Source organism: Dryobates pubescens, chromosome 22 (genome assembly GCF_014839835.1).
Source record: "Dryobates pubescens isolate bDryPub1 chromosome 22, bDryPub1.pri, whole genome shotgun sequence".
Lineage (NCBI taxonomy): Eukaryota > Metazoa > Chordata > Aves > Piciformes > Picidae > Dryobates > Dryobates pubescens.
In genome coordinates, this window is record NC_071633.1 from 12671967 (window position 1) to 12691815 (window position 19849).

The 19849-nt window shown below is 39.8% G+C and overlaps 1 protein-coding gene across 8 annotated transcripts in view; it reads right to left on the reverse strand.

Moving 5' to 3' along the window:
- SOX6 (SRY-box transcription factor 6) overlaps nt 1–19595 on the reverse strand; it is a 356106-nt gene extending 336511 nt beyond the window's left edge. For 5 of the 8 annotated variants that reach the window (XM_054171552.1, XM_054171551.1, XM_054171548.1 and 2 more), the window contains exon 1: nt 19502–19595. The gene's annotated coding sequence lies outside the window, so the exon portion shown is untranslated. Of the gene's footprint in view, nt 1–12647; nt 12677–17659; nt 17693–19501 lie in introns of those variants that run through there. The other 3 variants (XM_054171546.1, XM_054171553.1, XM_054171547.1) reach the window with 3 other exon arrangements.
- Nucleotides 19596–19849: the final 254 nt, after the last annotated feature.

Below are 19849 nucleotides of genomic sequence, written 5' to 3' on the forward strand. Positions count from 1 at the left end.
GCATTAGTCCCAAGTTAAGTGGTAACATGATCTGTTTAGTGGCAGTCAGTTCTGTTACTGTTTATTTAAATAGAAAATGAAATATTAGCAGGTCAACAACTTCAGGCATTCTATGGAGAAAACTGAGAGTACTCTAAACCTTCCAATAATGAGGGAATTTTTCACAAGTCCTCCCTAAACAGTTTCCTGTTCTGAAGTACAGTAACATTTCTAATGGCCAAGGAAAAAAAAAAAAGCTATAACAAAGCTGGAAGAAGAAAAATGTAGCCAAGACACAGTACAGACAGGAGTGGTAAGCATCATTATTTGAATGCAACGAAGTCTTTAAGCTCTGCAATTACAGTAAAATAAAACAGTACACTGCTCAAAGTAATAAAAATTTGTTTAAAAACAGTTTTACATCATAACTTTTAAATAATGGAGAAAAGTAAGATAAATCTGCCTACAATCTCACACCCTGCAGGGCATTAGAAATATTGATCAACAAATACTTTAGATACAGCAGCTAACCAAATTTTGACATGTACCTTAGAAATAACTAAAATATCTTCTGCAAGACCCAGCTCAACTACCCACGTTTTTCTTTCTTTACATATACTTTAAATATTGTGATTTGAAATTACAGAGCTAAAGGATAATTCTGTATTCCACTGTTGCCACCTGTCAGTGAGTGTTTCCTAAGGGTAGAGCCACTGTTCCCAGAGCTTCACACGTCAGTATAAAGGGTTGAGTTTTCACTCTGAAGCAACTGCCTCTGAATGTTCAGACAAAGATTTTGATTTGCTGATAGGTGTGTTGCAATACAGGAAAAACAAAGGAGAAGTCAAGCTACCACACAGGTACTTCGAGTCAATTAGCATAGCATAAACAGCATATTCTACTACAATATAAACTTCTGAATTGACCCTGCAAGCTTTTATTGAACAGAACACTCAAAAAATTAATCAAAATGTCTGTTTACCAGATCAAGGACCTCAGAATCGTGCCACTTATTAAAAAAACAAACAAACAAACAAAAAGCCAAAACAAAACCACACTACAAAGAAGGAGATACATTCCTTATGCAATTTTTCTCACGCCTGAATGTATTAAATATATAGCACAAATGATGCTACTGTCTTGTTTATGACTGCACAGTATTGTTCAACTTTATAACTGGGTTTTGGGGGGTTTTTTTGTTTTGGTTTGGGTTTTTTACTGGAAAAGTAAGTGTGTATAGTACACATTTTCATTTTTAATAAATGATTCACTTGCTTGATACTAAATGGAAAAAATGCCATAGTAACGTAATCAAAAATATGCAGACATGTGTTTCCAAAATTAATTTTGATATTTCCTGTCACTGAACTTGCCTCATCAGAGCATAATAGTAATTTTATAGTTGTAGCAATGCTGATTTCATCACATAAGCATCTACGGGAACATTTGAGTCGCGCACGTTCAAGAATTGCTTTTTCTCCTGAACAGCTACATAGCCAGTGAGTTTCAAATTCTTGACATCTTCCCTTTAAACAAGACAGAAACTGGCTACAGAAATCCCAAAGAACAATGGTTGAAATTGTAGTCTATACACAGCTACACTTTTTCTCTTACAGAAAGATGCAAGCCTCAGAAAACACTATTATGTGTGTGTTTGCCATTCAAATTGCTTTCTTACTATTTAAAATGTGTATCTTGATCCTCTTAAGTATTTAGGCAATCATTAAAATAAAAAAAGAATGTGGGCTATTACAATTATTGTTCAACCTTTAATTTATATATGCACTTTATATATGCAGGGATTGTACTGCATACTTATTTTATAAAAGTCCTTTTCCTCCTGTTTCACACAACATTTTCCAGAGAATTAGCAGTTGCATGAAAATGTTAACATACGGCAGTATTTTTGGAACTGCTGTACAAATTAAAGGCAATAAAAATTGCCTTGGACACAAAAGGACAAATAGGCCAAACCAAATAATTATTCTTACAGCTTTCTTTAACCACTAACTTCATTTTATATGCAGTTTCCAATCTCTCATATTAAATCTGATCATATATATTTAATTCCATTCTTAAAAATTTCAGTAGACAACTTCAGTGCTAACCTACGACTGCCCTGTCAGAAAATCTTTGATGTCACAGCATAATAGCTCCTGAAAGAACAGCACTAATACTTAATGTAACATGAAACCAGGGCCCTGCAGTGGGGCTGTCTGCTGTCAGGAACAAACAGTTTCACCGCTGTTCCCCAGAAGTGACAAGATTGAGAACTAACAGGGCAGCACCTCCTCAGTGTTACAGGAGACCTGTGCACCAGAGTCAATGGAAAATCCATTTCATCATTTAAAATGTATCACCATTACTAAATAAATAAATAAAATTAAATTAAATTAAAATGCCCATCATCACAAGCATAGTCAGATGTCCTCTTCATCTGTCCTAAATACAACTGCTCTGGTGTGAAGATGAATTATTCCTGTGCTGCAAAGATTAAGAGTATTGTTAGATGGCCTTCAGCAGACCTTTTTCCTCTGTTGCTAACACAGGTGATTACAGCCCACCTGTGAACTTAACATCAAATTTTAACTCCTGAAAACCATTGCACTCAATATAAAACATTGAAAACATCAGATTCTAAAATCTTATATGGCCCCTGTTCTGGATGGTTCTGAATGCCACTTGCTCAGGGCCCTTTTCAATGGAACTAAAGACTCTCATGGGAGGTACAAGACACTTAAAGAATCAGGCCCCGTATGTCTCCACTTTGCACTCTGTATTTTTACCTATTTCTAAACACTTTTAAGATTCATGTGTAATACTGCTTTAGGTCAAAGTAGATTATTATACATGAGAGTAGAAAGCCTCCATGGAAATTAGCTCCATTGCTGGATTTATTTTCTCTCTCAGAAAGCTGACTACTCTGTTTTATAAACTAGCAATAGCTGTATCTTTAAAGTTTATAAAACCTGGCCTCTGGCTAACTTGTAAACATAGGATACATTATCCTTTTGTTTGTAAATCTTAATCCTACAACTGGCAAGCTGACTAAACCTTTAGAATAATAGTAAAAATACAGAAAACACCCCAGTCATCATTAACAGAAAGTTGAACTCAGATTGAGATAGTATCAGTGACACAATTTTTGATACGTTTGGTAGCACACACAGAACTGGGAACTCTGTTATCATTCCAATTTCTCAAAAGCATTCTTGGGCCATCTAATTGTAAAAATCATGGAGTGACAAATGTGGGAGTTTTTATCTATCCTTCAACATCCTCCTTCAATGAATCTCTGGTAGTTGGCAAAAATACTTCATGGTGTTTTAATCACATAGGACCTTATTGACACTGAATTGGAAATTAGATTTTCCTTGTGGATTCGGAGCACATATTCATACAGCAGCATTAAAAACTATCTGCTCATTTATTTGCAATTCTTAGTCCCAGAACATACTTAAATATGACACCCATGGTACAACCACTGAGTTAGAGACATTACACCTTGTAGTCCAAGTAGATTACACAAGAGTAAAGAAGGGTGCTGTGAGTAAAATAACATGTTTGTAATCACCGCCTGTGGCAGCGTCAAAACAACAGATAATGCCAAGTTCTTCTACCTCCCCATTCACTGCTTAAGTACTGGCACCCACCACTCCCTGAGCTACTTGAGAGGCATGTATTGTTTCTCCACTTGTGAATGCAACTAGAATTGTTTAAGCCACTGCTTTCTCTCCCTGCTAGAACTTACTGTCTCTCCACTTAGTCATTACATGGTTTGAACTGTGGTTTCAAATAACTCTCTTTACCACACAGAGACATTACATTTGAAACATTCACACAGTCATTTACTGCACCTCAGCTGAGAGGCAGGAAAGAAGAACTAAACGTATGATTTCTTCTGTCCCTCCAGCTAGACATGCAACAACATGCCTGTCTACACTCTAATCTAGGCTATACATATACTTTACCTCAGCTATTTTAAAGATGGAGCATAAAAAGAAACACAAACAGTCAAGATTTAAGCTAGCACTTAACTGTACCCCTCTTCTATCTTGGTGGGAACAAACTCTTACAGAGACAATGAAATTCTCTTTTCTTACTGGTCTGAAAAGACCTAAGTTTATTCCTGCTGAGAAGAAACTGCATCTGTTACCTTTGCCTGAGACATCAAGGATTTTCTCAATCTTTGAGGTTTTTTTAATGCAGTTTGTTCAGTTGACCCTTTTTAATAGTTGGCCATGAATGTAGAGAGAATAATGGCCAAATACATAGGTAAACAATCCAAAATGTAATTGGGAATAATGGTACAATAACAGGAAAACATTCTCTGGCTTCTGTAATTTTAACACCATTGAGGCGGTGCCAAGATTATGCTTTGTAACAGAACAGGTGAGGAGGAAGAAAACAATTAGAACCACCACCTTACGTGGCCAAGGCACTTTGAGTCAAGACCAAATATCTGACAGAACTGCTCAGAGATCTCAGTTCAGATAAAGCCCACTGCTACTTATTGCCTGAAGAACACTTTTTCAGAATAATAACAATAAATAAAAAAAAAAGATGGTAGAAAGTAGAAAGAACTTGGAAACAGAAAAACTTACAAACAAATATAACTTATCTTCAGAATTTGACATACTAATTGCAGACACACATTACTAACTTCTGGAGACAAACAACATAGTCCTAAAAAAAGGGAAGAAATAAAATCTGGGTCAAATGTTGCTCTCTTGATCAAAAATCTTAGCAACTTCATTTTAAACATAAGTTGATTATAAAGAACATATTTATTTAGCATCAGTAATTATGTAAAATGAGCCTTTCTCTCTAGAGATTATCCATAGCCTTCTAGACAAAACAAGCCCCAGAAGTTTTTAATCCTGACCGTGTTGCGGGCTGACCACTAAACAAAGGAGCGGGTCAGTGAGGAAATTCATAAACCAAAAAAATATATAAACCACCACCAGTGAATAAGGATTCAGTCCTCCAAAGTGCTAAGTACTTTGGCTCCAATCCAACAAAATACTTAACTACATGCTGAATTTTAAGCACATGCATAGTCTCATTCCCACTGGGTTTTAAAGCTCAGCATGTACTTATATAGTCTGTTGAACTGGGACCAGAGTACTTGGTATCTTCCAGGACTTGAACCCTGAGTGTTATCAGCTGGACCTGAAAGAGCTCAAGCAAATTAATTTTTTACCTGCTTTAGTTGGTAACTCTGAACTTCATTCTAATGATGTGAACCATTCAGAGATTGAGTTCAGATCACCCTCCTTCCACAACTACATGTACAGGAAGAAGGGCTCAGCAGCCATTCCTGTGCTCCATTGCAGCATTTTCTTATGGTTTGGGTGTCAAAGAAAAAAAAAATTCCCTTAGACCTAGAAAAGGGACCAAAGCCTGTCAGCTTCTCCAGCTGATAAACCCCCACCATGAGCTCAATTGTAAGAATCATCATTGGCTGCTTTAGTGGGAATTAATGCCAACTGTCCAAATCATCATTGCTATTTATTTGAATACAAAATTTGTGGTCAGAGGCAAACTGCTCTTTACACATGATCATACTTGCTATGGCCCCAACACCAGAGAACAGGCAGCCTGTGGCTGTCAATGACTTCTGGCAAATTAGGATCTCTTACATAGTGATTGTCTTTACCCCAGCTCTGCAATTCACCATGATGAGACTGAGGCCCAAGTGTGACCTATGAAAACTGGTGTGACACGGAGCATGCCTTCAGACAAGCAAAACAGGGTAAGAGCAAAATGCAAATAAATTAGTTTCTCACATCAAACGAGTAATGGCTAATGTTAAACGTCCTTTTATCTGTGTGCAAAGGGGATTGTTTGTTTTATGTTCTGCCTTTTTTTTTTTTTCAGGACATATGCATTGCAAAAAAAAAAAAACCAAGGATATACTGAATGTTTTTTAACACAAGTAAAGGCATTTTATTAGAATCTGGATGTTTTTTAAAGCTCAGTAAGATACCAACATATTAATTAACTGAGAATTTGCACAGAGAATCTTAAAGGGAATAGAAAGAAGCAAATGCACCTTTATGTCTGAAACACAGTTTAAAACAAAGTGTGAGAGATTATTTTGTGCAGTGGCTGTTGTGCCCCGTTTAAACAGCTATATTATGTTCAGTTGATTGCCACATCCAGCAGCTTTAACTGGACAGATCTTTGCTATGAGGAACCCAGGTCTGCAGCATTTAGCAAGAAGGAGAGCTGACAGACAACAATGTATACTTTCCCATGCTCAGTATCATAGTAACAGATGGTCCTACTAACCTGGGACATTCTTAGGAGTGACACTGAGGATCCTTTCCTGGAAGTTTTGGTGACTCATCCTTTATAATAAAGTATTATATTTCTTGTATTTTGGGACTGGCTCCCTCTTTGTTACCTTTACAATGCAACTGGCAGGCCAGGCTGTGCCTCAGTGCTGTGGCTAACATGCACAACCTGAAGACTGCAGGCATGGTCTAGTTCTTCTATAAGAATTGTCTATCACAGAAAGTCCAAAAGTACAAAAACTGCACAACCTCTCAGAAAGCTGAGAACACCAGAAAACTATTTTTCCCTTTCACATAATATTCCCAATTCTGGAATTTATGCTTGTGGATTGTGCCCCTGTACTCAGCATTGCTGAGATCACACCTCGAATACTGGGTTCAGTTTTCGGCCCCTCACTGCAAGAATGACATTGAGGCTCTGCAGTGTGTACAGAGAATGGGAATGAAGCCGGTAAAGGGCCTGTGAAGAACTTTATGAGGAAAAGCTGAGGAACTGGGATTGTTTAGTCTGGAGAAGAGGAGGCTGTAGGGGGGGGGAGGGGAAGGTCTCTTCTCCTTAGTATCAAGTGATAGGACAAGAGGAAAGGGACTGAAATTGCACCAGGGGAGGTTTAGATTGGATATTAGGAAAAAATTCTTTACTGAAAGGGTGGTCGAGCATTACAACAGGAGGTGGTGGAGACATTGCTCCTGAAGGTGTTCAAAAAAACATGTAGACATGGCACTTCAGGACATGGTTTAATGGTTTGTTGATGTTAAGGCAACACTGAGACTCAATTATCTTACAGGTCTTTTCCAACCAAAACAATCCTATGATTCTATATGTCCCAGTTATCAATAGCTGTTCAGTCATTATTCCCACTCTAAAACCAATAAATATCCCATTTGATTGGGAGTGATAGAAATGCTAATTTTAATATCTCAGCCTCGGTTTCTTGGAAAATGGAAGAGTAGAGGTGAAGGAGAATAAAGTCATTAAGTATGTCTTGAAATGTTGTATCCACTTATGTTGATCTGCCCTCACACATCCTAGTTTTTTTCTGTCTCTTTGTTTCTCATCCTATCCCCTTTCTTCCTTTTGCCCCATCTCGTTTCAAGTATTTTCTCTCCCTTCCTATCCACAGAAACTTCAAGTTCTCAACCACCTATTTAATTTGTGCTTTGCTTTTAGCTAGTCTCAAACCTTCCTCACTAACAAGATCAAAAAGCTGCCACTCTTCCACTCACAACTAATTTAAAGACATAAAGTACAATTTCATTTATCATTCACCATGCAGACCACAAATTGGTGTGCAAGTATATTTGGATTACTAATTTATACTGATAATTTCAAATCTGTGAAGCCTTGCAACAGTATTTGTTATCAATCCATTCTCAGAAGGATCAGTAAAACACAAATATGTTTAGGATTCATGCTAAGTATTCACAGGCTGATAATATAAATAATGTTTATGTACACATACAAAACTTGCAAAAAAATACAAAAATCAGCAAACTGCTCTGCTCAAACCCTGCCCAGCAGCCGACATTTTTTCCAGACAGCAAGAGCAGATAACTTGTGTCCCAAAGTATTTGTTGTGAAGAATTTGATGAGCACAGAAAAGGAACACAAAGTTCAGTCCTAAATACAGCAAGAACTGCATAAAGGTATCAAGCTATTACCAAATACTGACTGCAGATCTTCTCTATAAATGTTCAACAGCAATAAGAGCATTACAGTTACCATTCAGTTCAATACATTCACTCTTGCCTCCCATCTTTGTCCTTTCATATCCCCTTCCCCTCCTCTTCCTCTCACTTTGTTTTTCATTCCTTCTTTTCCCCCACACACGTTCAAGAAGGCCCAATTCAGCACAGTGTGGCATCAGCAGAGACCAGCGGCAGCTGCTGTTCCAGCTACAACAGTAAGTGGATTTAAACAAAATCAAGGGACAGCTTTAAAGTTTGGGAAAGCTGTTTAAACAGAATATGTAATAACTCTACTGAGAATTTGGACTCTAGCTAAGCTCAATAGGGGTGCTTCATTACCTACTTATGGGAATGCCACTTGTCTGTGATGAGATCACAGCCTCCTGGTGATAAATTCCATATCTGCTGTTTAGCCCGGTCAGCTGAAAACAAACTAGCAGATGCTATGCTGATTTGCATCTAGTTGCTATCGATACTAAAGAGACAATATCTGAAAGACAGGAAGTATCATTTGGGAGTCATGCTTAGACAGCGTTGAAGGGAAACAAGTGTTTCACCTTCTTTATCTAATCATCCCAGGCTGAATGACTGAAATAGAAAGTCTTCCACAAGAGGAATGCAGTAATCAAAACCAATCTGGGGCTGGATTTGTCTCTTACTGGTTTATTTGTTATCCTAAGCATTTCTGTGACACTGACTAGGGGGGGAATATCTATCAAAAGTTGCATCAGCAACAGCTTATGCCCTGCACTACATACAGTTCAGCAAAACAGTTTCCGCCTGTTCCTTTTGCTTTTGTTCATGTTATAAAATGTACTCACATCTTGAAAAACTGAATTTAACTTGTCCCAAGGAAGATTTCATAAATTAGAAAAGTCAGCTAATCCTTAATAATTACTCTTTAGGTCCCTTAACTACCTTCTCTCTTCTCCCCACATTTTCTCTTTTCCTCACAGCATTCAAAGTATTTTACTTTCACACCATCATCATGACTTTGAGTCTGTAATTTGATCCCATTCCACCACAGAGTTTTATGCACTGGTGTTTTCAAATCAACTGTTAGCCTACACATCCTCTCACCCCACAAAATGCATGACAGTGGGTCTGCACTAAAATGCACACTGGCATATCTCTACCATCATTAGTCAGAGGTTTTGTTACATTCCTAAAACAAGTGTTACAGATCGGATTGTTATCATTTAGAGGCAATGGTAAAGATTAAAATAACAAGTTTTCACTGGCTGAGGGGGAAAAGGAATCACAAAGAAAGGCTGGATACACAAGCAGAAAAGAAAGCCCTTTTGACTTTCACCAAAGGCAGAAGGAAGATCTGCAAAGCAGGGAACAAAGACACACTTAACTGCTTGAATACTCTGTAGACTTGGAAGTCTAGGTTGAGCACCGTGGATGAACAGAGAGGATACCTGAACCGACTTCACCATGTCTGTAGGAGCCCATACAGAGAGGCAGCAAAGGATGACAAGTCAGAGGTACCGTTGCACCCTGTGGGGGCTACCTGAAACTTGCCGTCCCTTAGAATCCTCATGTATATGGTGCAGAAGCCCAAAAACATAGTAACACATAAGCTAGTATCTCCTCAACCTAGGTAAGTCCTCCTTGAAGAATAATGGAAGCCTGTGATTTATTTACCTGCCACAACAATACAGTTTTCAAGCAGAAAGCCATTAATGCTTCTACTCTTCAAGCCCAAAGTAGGCAAGTGCCAGAATGGCCAGTATTATCACATTTCTCCACCTTAAAGTAGCAAAGTGATTGCCCCCTCAGTACTGTTAATCTAGGCAGATCTTCTAGCACTGGAAATTTCCTTTTTTTTCCTCTGGCAGGTATGTTGACAGATTTGTAGCTTGAGATGCTCTATGAGTGATCAAAACAATAAATGACACCACTAAGAGCAGAAATTGGAACGTTTCTTCTTACTCCTTTTTTAGAACCCTAGAAAGCAATGCCTTTCTTGATCACTTCTGTTTCACATTTTTACTTCTCACTACACTTCTGTAAACTTACTCCTCACAGGCTGCATAGTCATCATCCCAACACCAGCTAACTACCTTCTGACTCATGAAATCAAAATGAAAAGATGGTCATATCTAACTTGTTTTGAGATAAATGAAAAGTCCATTCTTACTGTCAAATAGAAATGGCAAAGGTACTGTAATTTCTGTGTGGAAAGAATAGGTAGTATAATGGGAATTAAAGCCTACAGAAGACAACCATGAAGTATGAAAGGGTTTCCTAAAATTCATCTTTGGCCTTTTGGATAAGCTATGAGAATACAGATAGCAGAAAGTAGGAATGTATGCATGTAAATCAGAGGTGAATACAAAATCTTAATCATAGACTCTACCACAGCAAAAATACTACTAAGAATATGTTGAAACATGTCTATTTGGGCACATGACCTTTTTGTGCATTTATTTCTGTGCATACTCGCACTAAAGGTTGAATGGAGTACATTCTTACTGTAATGGTCTACATGAATCCATCAGCATAAGCAAAATATGAAAGGATGTGCAGGAAGACAGACTGCCCTCAGCAGATCAAGAAAAAAAAAAGGGGGGGCAAAGCACAGCCACAGCCTCCACTGTTACAGGAAGCCAGCAGTAAGAATACAGATATATTGCATATGCTGTACCAAAAGACCCACTGGAAGACTGGATATGGAGAGGCAGCTGATTCAATATGTAGTTTGGGTAAGATGAATTCCTCTTACTGTCACCGTAAAGCCATAAGCAGCATCACGCAGACAAAATGTGATTCCACTCTAACTGAAACCAAGTTATTCTCTACAGTGAACCCAATGAAAAGAGGGCCTTCAAATGCAACCCCCCTCCCACTGCAGTCACAGAAAGGTCCTTCCATTGAATCCAGAAAGAACTGCATCGTGTCCTATGGAACTCTTGTGGCTGGAGTAAAATGGCATCCCTCCACGTAAGTAAACAGAGTTACAAGGGCTTATGCCAGCTGAGAATCTGTCAAATATCAAATTCTACCCAAATATTCCTCTGAATAATTCAACATTCAAATTTCATATATAATAGACCCTTCAAAATGTTAATTCTAGTAATGACGAGCCAGTCAGGTTTAGGGTACCCTCTTATCCAGAAAGATCCCAAAATGTGGTTCATTATCTAGTTCCACCTATTCCTTCAACAGCTAGATTTGGTACTTCCTAGGTAAAAAGCTGCAAGTGTCCTTAGCACACAGTTCTAGCACATTCAGAAAAGGAAAAGAGGATTTAGTGAGCCAGTTAAAACTGTAAGAATGTAGATGGACAACTACATCCTATCTTAGCTGGAATTAGGCCATAACATTGAGGTTAACCCCCCTACTTGTGCAAAAAATACCACAGGTTTTTACTAACCACAAATGGTCACAACTCAGTTTAACAAGATCATCCACAACAATAATGCAGACACAAAAAGCATGCAGAGCAATCTTTGAAAGTGTGGTATTCTAGCTCAAAATACTCACTTACTCATATGCCAATTGTAAGCTAAACCTAGACAAAATGAAGCAAGATTGCTGTAATACAATACTTCCACATTTGTTTAAATATCAACACTTTCTCAAAGTTTCACCTCAATAGTTTTGGAGCATTAATGGATAGAGCCTCTGTAGGGTGAGTATCCATGAGTAATGAGGAAATGTGCAGCGCTCACTGCCTCCTCCGCACTGGGACACTGACCAATACAGTGTATGAAGTAAACAATTCATCAGCAGCCCTTCCATAACAGTTCCTCACCAGGACGATCTACTCAGAAATTAAAGTCACATTTATTCCAGAAAAGCTTATCCAGAGAGGGAGCACCCTGCAGTATTTTATGTCAGTTTTCCCACATCAGCAGGTCCTTCAAGTAATGTGTTAATTCTCCTGATGTTGTACAACAGTTAGTTGGAATTATTAAATACATATTGTTTCATTAAAAATACTACGTTCCAGCACATGCATTGAATTTGCCATAAAGTATGGTATGTACAAAATCACACCATCTTCAATAAATCTAAAAGGATATTAGCGGTTTTGGTTTACAAGATATTTCAATCTAGTAGTAAAATTTCAGTGGTATATGGAAGGGGTCTTAGAGAAACACACAAAAAAATACAACTATAAACAAGCCATCATTCTGGTAAGAGGAAATACAAACAACCAGAATAAAAATAGTTGATGCACAAAAGCCATAATGAGGGGGTTGCTCAAAAAATAACTTCTACTTTGAATGGTTTGGATGAAATACAAATTATCCACAGAAAAGTGTGGACTGGCATAAATGTTTGTACAAAATTATAAGTATATTTCTAGAAGTATGCAAGAGACAACCGCCTGCATGCTGCACAAGGTCCCAACAACGCTCTGCGTAAGTGCTAGTGCACAGAGTCCAAACCACTGCATTTTAATTACTATGCAGCCTCAGATATATTGCCTTTGATATGGAAATGTTCTTGTTCTCTCATCTTCACATACGGTCTCATGCACAGAAATCTTTATCTGATTCATAAAAAATAAACTAGAATCCAATCTCAACACCTGACCTCAGTGCTTAGAAGTTTTTTACTAAGCACGGTGTCACTATAAAAAGAATGGGTAATATTGGTGTAAAGTTAGATATTTGGAGCAATGATATGAAGGATTTGCAGTTAGAAATCAAATCAATACCATACCTCTGAGGATTCAGAGTTTCCTGATGCCTTATGTCAGTCTACCAGTGACTGGAGAAACAATTGACTGTGCACCTTTCTATCTAGTTCAAGAAGAAAGAAAAAAAAAAAATATTTAAATGACATCCTTCCTTACCACAGAGAGAAAAGATGCAACTTAGCCGCTTGCTGTATGAAACGGGATTTGAAATCTGAGAAATCACCAACATCAAACTTCCCAGATTTTTTCTTTTTAATTTGTATGCAACATTTTTGTGCACATTTTAAAAGTATGAACGGCAAAGTTCACGCGGGCAGAAGCAAAATGTTTGCCAAGCTTTATTTTATCCAACAGGTAAAATAGCCATAAAGAAGACCAAAAATACAAGCCAAATACTTTTCTACATCTTACATTAAAATGCCGCCTGTAAGAAGGCTACGAAATTTTGCTTTGACAAATTTTACTAGTCGCTCCCAAAAACATTAACTCTACAGGCCTATTTAGCTGATTCTCCTAGCTCTGTACAATAACATACTCTTTTTCAGAAGAACACGATCTGTGTAACTTCTCTACAAAAGATAATGACCCATCTGTAAATCATTTAGTTGCAGGTTATCTGGTTTTTATCACTTGTAGTACCTGTCTGTCCCTGATATGATACCCTTAAACACATTAACTTGATGGAATGTTTCGCCTGACTTCAAAAAAGCATCAATGGATAGATAGTTATTCCTCCACTATAAATGAATGATTTTATATTGCTCTTTCCAATTCACAAGGCTCAAGAAATATTTGATTAATTTCCAAGCAATGATTTTCAGACTTAGGATACCGTTTTCTTTCTTAATTTAAAGAGACAAAACAGTAAACAGAAGACTGATATGAGTATTTTTAAATATACAAGAGGAGGAAAGATTCTTGTTTCTTTAAGAGAAAATCCATTTTTCAGGTTCCTGTTGTACTAATTGAAAGAGAATTATTTAAAACGTCACTGAATACTTGAATATACGATGGGTATATGTAGCAGTTTCACAAGTGCCAAGGAACTCTAGACTTTCTGAAAAACAGTAAACTAAAAATTGGCAGGAAATCTCTTACAATGATGTCACAAATATTTGTTGTTGCCACAAAATAATGTTTTAAAAGAACACCTACTTCTGTGCTGAAAAGGCTTTGGGAACATGTAATTATCCAGTTTTATCACTGTAGAAATCGGCTGCTTTCCAGCAAATCCGTCTATCAGATCTTTCCCCTCTGCACAGAACCACGTCTAAATAAACACACACATTTCACACAGCCATCACACCGGGCCCCTGCATACCCTTACTAATGATAGGATTTTACTGGACTTTGTTGTCTTCACAATATGGTGCCATGGCCTGTAATGGCACATCAATAAATGCTGTGGGAGAATCTTCCACCTAAAACATTCTGAATAGCTCCTATAAAATACAAGGAAATTCATGGTGGCTTGGTAACCAGTCCCCTAATGCTCCATTCTTGCTGTTCTGCCTAAGGAAAAAACAGAAAATGTGTGCATAAAAATTACACAAAAATACACTGAGACAAACAGAAATGGGCTCAATGAGGCTCAAACTTCAAACGTGCACCTTTGTGTTTTGCTTCTACTTGATGAATAAGCTCTATGCAAACTACCGAACACATCCTACCGCAGCTTTTCTCTGGCAGCAATGTTCCAAAGCTCTGTCTCTGTGATTTACTACATTAACTGAAATGTTAAAAAAGTGTGTGGTATCCCTTCACTCAATGTAGCTTATATATATATATATATATATATATATATATATATAAACACTCCTATTTATATAACTTCTAAAACGTTAGTGACTACACACAACCTCTGCCAAACCAGCCTGCTGATCACACATCAGCCCATTGTATGGGGTGTAAGGAAAAATGTGTCACAGTGTCACTTTCCCAAGCAATTTTTGTTTGTGATTATTCGTGAAATAAATAAATAAATAATGTGACGGAAGCCTTTTAAATGTGATCTATAGACTTTCAAGGGGGAAATCAAACCAAGTGTAAAAGATTAATGGATATGCTTCCTGAAGTGGTATCTCCCAAGGTGATTACAGTCCTTAACAGATGTAAGGTCATAAGTACAGAAACTTTCTAATGCCCACTAAAAAAAAAAAGAATAATTGTTTTTGCTATCATTGTGCAAAGCACTGGCCTTTACTACCACAAAATATTCCAAGGCCTTTAAGAACTGCAGACATATATGGATACTTCAGCTAAAAACAAGGTCAAAGATGTGAAAAACATGTCCAAAGAAATTTCTTTCCCCCATGAAGCAAAGGAAGTTCAGCTGTAAGAGCCCATGAACAACTGTTGGCCACATATTAAAACCCACTGGCTAGGGAACAATCACTGGCCATTCCCACTTGTGAACAAAATCAAACTGACAAGTGAAGGCAACTAACTCTGGACCTGAATAATTATTTTCTAGAAGTCAGATACTGTTGGCCTTACAAAGGAATCTGATGGGCTCCACTTTGTTTCTCTTCTCACTTTCACCAGTGTCTACACATGACAAGGAAAAACTGAGGCAGAGTTGTTTAAGTTCAGGAGAGAATCAGTAATGTGCAGCGAGAGACAGCCATCTGTCTCACTCCCCTTATGCTATGTGTTATGCACATGGCACTTAGTTTGCACCCTATGATCTAGCAGAAAAGAGAACTACGTGAGCTTTGAAGCAGGCCAGCTAAGTCTCCCAGTAGTACTAAAACAGAGTAGTGAACTGCAAGGGAGAGGGATAAAGTAATGCGTTTAGCAGAGGATGCGAGACTGCAGACCAAAGGGCCTCTTACATTCTCATCGCTGAATGAATTAAAGTTGTAGGGGAGGAGGCCGGAGAAATCAGAGTGAGCGAAACAAAAAGTATGACAGGAGAAAAGGAGCCAGCAACTGTAAATCCGGGGAGGACTCGAGGAGACGCCAGAGGCCGGAGCCCATGGCCTGGCGTCCCTGGGAGGAGCAGAGTCCCCCGGAGGCTGCCGCCCCTTCCCCGCAGGGCTCCGACTGCCCCCGCCCGGCACGGGGGCGGGAGCCCATCCGACAGCCACCTCAGCTCCACGGAGCGCGGAAGGGGGAGTGGAGGGGACGTGGAGGGCCAGCCAAGCCCCCCGCAAGTCGCTTCCGGGGCGCTGCTGCTGGGCAGCCCGTGGTCCCCCGACTGCACCGGCCGGCGGCAGCTGGACGCTCGCTCGAGCCCGCGGCGCGGTCGGGACAGGGCTGCGCCCCGCCGGGGCAGCCGCCGCCGCTGGCCCTGGTCCCCGGACCCCCCTTTCCCGGCCGCGGGAGCCTGGCGGCGGGTAGCGAAGTGGCCTGGAGAGAGGCGCTCGGAGCGATGCCCAGGGCTCACCTTCCCCTCCCCCCGGAGAAGCGCTCCAGAATGGCTTTGCAGGCGAGGCTGGCCAGGCTGCGCCTGGTGCATTGATTCCAAGAGCAGTGCCTGCTTTGGTTTCCGTATATTCTTTGGCTTTTAATAGCTAGCTGAGGAAAAAAGAAAGCATTATTGTTTTCTTTCTTTCCTTCTCTCATTGCCTATTCTAAATTTGACTCCAAAGTTTAAGTAGTTGAATTGGCTAATTCTGAATACAGTCTATTGAGAGACCAGACACAGCAGTATATCCCTGTATAGCAAGAGATACAATGTGCTGAATTGGCAGTCTAATTATAAATGTGGCATTTGGACCTCCTTTCAGACCCAGTGCCACCTTACCTTATGAGGGAACTTCAACTACAGCAACTGTTCAAAACAAAATGCCATTACAGGATCAGCTTCGCCCAACACTGGAACCAGCCAGAGGATTGTTTTACAAACAGCCTTTCTCACTTAACACAAGAATGTATTATAAGGAAAAGTTATGGATAGGGCAGAGACTGAAGAAAATGTATAAGCAGTTTCTGCCAGGTGTTGAGCTACTTCAAACTGCAGCATACTCCAAATGACCTCATTATTTTCTTTTAAATGTACTCACTATAAATAGATTATTCCTTAGTTTTACTAGAAAGAGCTGCTAGGTACACTGGCTGTTTATATTCCAAGTGGAGCATGCATATAACGTCAGGAGCACAGAAGCACACGAAATATTCTGGCTCAAAACAAAAACCTGCAGTAAGATCTTGCCAAAGAATCACAGTATGATTGGAAAAAAAAAAAAAAAGTTTTTAAAGCTTTTTTTTTCCCCATACAAATATTTGTATACATATAAAAATGGCAGATTACATGCACATATCTCACATTCATTCTTATTATTTACTTTATGGTATAATGGCTTAATTAAATGAGTGGGCACAAGCACGTCGATAAAACAAGTCAAGTCAAGTCGAAGTCTCAAAACAGGTTTCAAAATTACTCCATTACATGAATACAGAGAGGGAAATTCGTTAATTTTTGGACTTCAAACTGTGCTTGGGCAATGGGTATAACTGTTCTTCCACCCTCACGATCAGTACTGGAGATGGAAATGCCAAAAAGTGTCAAAGTGAGAGTAAAAAGAAAACGTAGAAACAAAGTGCCGCTCGTGTGCCAAGGGCTATTTAAATTAGCTTAATAAACATATACCTTATCTACAAATAGCAGGCGGAGATATATTGCTTTATCACAGAAAGTTTTACCGTCTACGTTTCGGGGAAACACCCCTAGGACAGAACTAATCTGTCGTCCCCAGGCTCCCACCAGGCTGACTTTCTCTGCAGCCCCCCCGCCACTCAGACACACCACCAATTGTCTTTTCACGTTGCCACTTGCATTCTTTCCCGTCCTTAAAAAAAACCACCACAAAACACCACCCGTGAAACGGTCCGGAGAAAGCAAAGACAGCAATCAAATCGATCTGATCAGTGTCTCTGACCTCCAGGCCCTGCTCTGCTAAAACACACAGCCCTGCTGCAAAGCGAGTTAACTACTCAGCTCTGCTCAACACGAGTCGGAGGGGAGCTGGGAAGCTCCCTCGGCAGAGGAGCAGCTCTGGCAGCTCAGTCATCAATGCACGCGTGGAAGTACCTGCTCACATCCCGCCTATATGTTCTCTCTCACGTTTCTACACCCCGCCGCCGGTACACGCGTGCATGCATTACACGAGAGGGCTCGGCGGCAGCGCGGTGCCCGCTCCTCCCCGGAGCAGGGCAAGCCGCAGAGGCACACTCATTAGCTCCCACTGATGATTCCTTTCAGGATCATGAATGGAACAATTGTCAAAAACTGCGGGAAAAAAAAACAAGCCCCGAGACTATTATATACAGACACAGCTTGTGTGCGCGCATGTGACAGTTGCAAGCAACCCAGATTTGTTCATAAACTCTTCAGCAATATCCCAGATAAAACATTAAATTGCTTATATGGTTAGAGGCTTTTTATCCACATCCGAAAACCAAACAGCTTCGAAGGCAGTGAAAGCTAGGAAAAGAACAAGCTCTCTACCAGATACACCTTGCCTTACTCGTATCCTACGGCACCGTCTGTAAACTAGCTTGTTGCAACTGCCACTATTTTATTTTAAAATAATAACAATAATAATAGTAAGTGAAATACTTCCTGAAAACTTACTTTGCATTTAGTTTAGGCACTATTCTTTTTTTTTTCAGCTCGCAAAGGAAGCCGTTTTGTCCAGGTTAGGTATTGTCTACTTATGGATCAGCCTCTGGCTAAGGGTTTATTTTAATTTATGGCTTATGCATTCTTTTAAGGTCGATTTGCATGACCTCCGGCAAAGAGCTACGGCAGCAAGAAATCCCAGGTCGAATATTGCCACAAAGCGGCACACATCTGCCCTTCCCCGGGTGTAAACAGAGCTCTCTATTGATGGACTGCTTTCTTCCCCCCTCCCTGTGTATCACAAATTAGGGTACGATATCAATTTTGAAGTTTTCAGTATAACTTTATCCAGCCCCCCTGCACGGAGAGATAAGGCGCAGAGCGGCAGCTCCTCGGACAGTGCCCCGCCGTGGCCAACCCCCACATTGCCACCGCCACTCCGTCAGCTTTGTGCCGTTCCTGCTCCGCGGAGAGCACTCAGTTGTGACCAACTTCAAAGCAGTTACCCACCTCAAACTTAACGGAGAATTTAAAAGCACCACTAAACACCCCTCATCTTTCTCCATCTTGAGTCTTTTGAGGCTATCCGCGCAGAGAAATCCACGCGAGCACTCCGGAGTAATGACAGCAGCGCTCTGCTCTCATGGATTTATTTCGGATTTTATTTTTCCTCTCTCTCTCTCTCTCTTTCTCCCTCTCGTGTTAGTTCCTTACGTACAATATCTTCCCAGCACCATGTGTTCGCCTGCCGTGGGTGATCCTAAAATACAACGCTGATCTGTCACTACATTTTAAAATAAACTCCACTCGGGGAGGATGAGAAAGTGTTGTGATTTCAAGGTACTGGGGTCCCTTAACGTCTCGGAAACCCCGGGATTCAAACCACCCCGGAAACTCGCACGGGGACGAGACTAGAACTACTTAAAAAAAAAAAAAAAAAAAAAAAAAAAAAAAAAAAAAAGAGAGAGAGAGAGAAAAAAACCACCAACAGAAAACCAACAACCCACACAAAACAACAACACCCTCGTGGTATGAAAGTAAATAATCGTGCAAGGAGAGGCGGGGGGAAGGGGTGAATCCAGCAATGTTAAAAGATAAACAACACATCTACCTCCGGACGCTGCTGCTTCACTCAATTGCAACTAATAACCCATTAAAGACAGCGCAGGGGGAACCGGATTCTCTCCTGCAAAGCCACATAAATCCAGCGAAAACCCATTAAACCGCCACCACCACCACCAAGCCACGCAGCACTACACACCACAGCAAACAACAGGTATACAATACAATAGGGCTTTTTTTCCTGGTTACCTCCTCGGGATCCAGTGTAGCACAAAGCACTGGGAGAGCTCCTTTTTTTTTTTTTTTTTTGCAACGCGCTTCGGTAATTTTCATTAAAAAAAAAAAAAAAAAAGAAAAAAAAGAAAAAGAAAAAAAAAAGAGAAAAGATAAAACTGAAAGGGAAGGAGGTGAAAGGAGAGACAGAGGAATAAACGGGTGGTGATTCGGTAAAATAAAATAAAATAAATGAACTAGAGTCTGCTGGTGTTTCTCCGGGCCATGGATGTGCAGAATCCCGATCGTTAGAAGTTTGCGGATGGGTTGCCTGGAGATTTGGTTACAATCAGGTTCTTTTTTTTTTTTTTTTTTTTTTTTTTT